This window comes from Rattus norvegicus, chromosome 13, assembly GCF_036323735.1.
Source record: "Rattus norvegicus strain BN/NHsdMcwi chromosome 13, GRCr8, whole genome shotgun sequence".
Taxonomy (NCBI): Eukaryota; Metazoa; Chordata; class Mammalia; order Rodentia; family Muridae; genus Rattus; species Rattus norvegicus.
Genome location: NC_086031.1, coordinates 36,033,301 through 36,035,464, shown reverse-complemented (window position 1 = coordinate 36,035,464; position 2,164 = coordinate 36,033,301).

Sequence of the window (2,164 nt, the reverse complement as noted above, 5' to 3'; positions counted from 1 at the left end):
GGGCTCACATGAGAGCACCTGAGTACAGGATTGACTGCTCACTGGGTGTCAGCCTCTCTGGCGGAAGCAGAATTAACATCAGAATACAAGCAGCATCAGGACCACCCGCAACAGGAAAGTGATTGCAGAAGATACCTAATATCTACCTGTATCCCCCACGCACATGTGCACACATGAAAGTCCAAAAAGTGTCTTCGGAAATTACGAAGGATGTTTATAACACTCTGGTGTTGACCTTTACATTTTACTAAAATTAGCACTTGCAACTGTGTGTTTTGGGTTTGTGGATTAAAAACACCCAACATGCTAGGTCCAGAAGTTTTAAACAAGTAAAAAAAATGACATAGTAAAATTGAATTTCCTAAAACTTGAGTTAAGCTTTAAAGTGAATGCCTGATGAACATATTAAACAGGTCTACGACATCTGTCAATATTTGTATGTTAAAAACTGGAGATTTATGAGGTTGGAAACATGGCTCTGTAATTAAGAGCACGCGATGCCTTTGTAGAGGACTGGAGTTCAATTCCGAGCATGCATAACTGGTGGCTTACAACTGCCTGTAACTCTAGCTCCAGGGCATCAGATATCCTCCTCTGGCCATCAAAGGCACTGCACTCACATGCATGTAGCAATGCACACACAAATGCACACATTTGCACACACATGCATGTAGACACATTCACACACACAAACACACGGATGCAAACACACATAAATAAAACAGTATCTTTTTTTCAAATACATTGAACAATTGATAGTGCGTGTGTGTGTGTGTGTGTGTGTGTGTGTGTGTGTGTGTGTGTGTGTTTGTGTGTTAAGGTCTGGTTGTCTGAGCCAAGAGTAGTCACAGAAGTAGCATTCCCTGAGGAAATAGCTTGACATTAGTCACTTGTACCCACTGTGCTCTCTGCTCCTCCTTTCCTCCTTCTCTTCCCTCATAGTCCCTCAAATGCTTTCATCTAGTCCGAGTCTCCTCTAAATTTCTCAAGCGCTAATCTCCATCACTGAACTAGCTTCTGTCCCAAGGAGCCTGATTTGCAAAACAACATATCTTTGTTTTCTAAAGAAAACAAAACAAAAACAACAAAACAAACCAACAACAATAAAAAACAAAAAACCTCAGGCAAATAAACAAAAACACAGAAAAACCCTCAATTTCCTGCATGTAGATTTGAGAGTAAAAAGCATAGCAGTCTTTTATACATTTGTCACTGGCTGGTTTCCTTAAGTGGTTCTTCCTGAATGGAAAGAACATCTTCCTGGGCATCTGGAAGACAATAGCCTCACAAAATAGCTCATAATGCTGTCAAAAATGTAGACAAGTAGGAGCTAGACAGGTGGGTCGCCAATAAAATTGCTTAGCTTGTGAAGTGTCCTGGGTTCAAATCCCAGGACCAAAAAGGAAAGGAAGCAATGCCCTACAGTGTGGTAAACAATCTGCTATAATTAAGATATCCAGAACTCTGAAGACAGCCACCTACCCTAATATCAGTGCTGAGAGGTCAGGCACCACCAGTTTAACCAACAAGAAGCACAAGCCATATGCTACTCCTGGCTGGACCACAGTCTTAGAGAGGCAAATCAGCCTACATGGAAAGCAGGCTCTGCCAGCTGGTTATCAAACTGAGCCAGAGCTCAGAGATGCTCAACAGTCCTGCCATATTGTGCCCATTTCCTAGGCTGTCCATGTGCAGTTCGTGTTGGGCGTTGTTTCCTGCTATCTTCTGAGTTAAAATGACAATATTCAATGATGCATACTTTGGAAGCCTGAATTCTAGACCTCACAGAGGATTGCCTGGATAACATGACAAGTTCCTGCAGCAAGGTTATTAAAAACACGAGATTTAATGTCACAAATGCAGACCACCTCTGACTCTAATCTCTGCCTAAAGGCCTGTCTTACTGAGATGAGCAGACCTGCTCATGGTTCTCAAATCCATATTCTCAGGCAGCCACTTCTACATTCTAGGCTCACTGTCAAAAATGAGTTCTTTCAGAATCACTATGCTAAGCAGCAACCTGACTTTACTTTTTGCTCTAGGAGCTGGAAAGCTGCTGCTCACATTAATTTATCTGAATCCATTAAATCTGTTCCACAATGAAAGCAACCTGATCATCTCTATTTTTCCTTTACCTTCCTCTTTCTCCTTTTCTTCTCAGGTC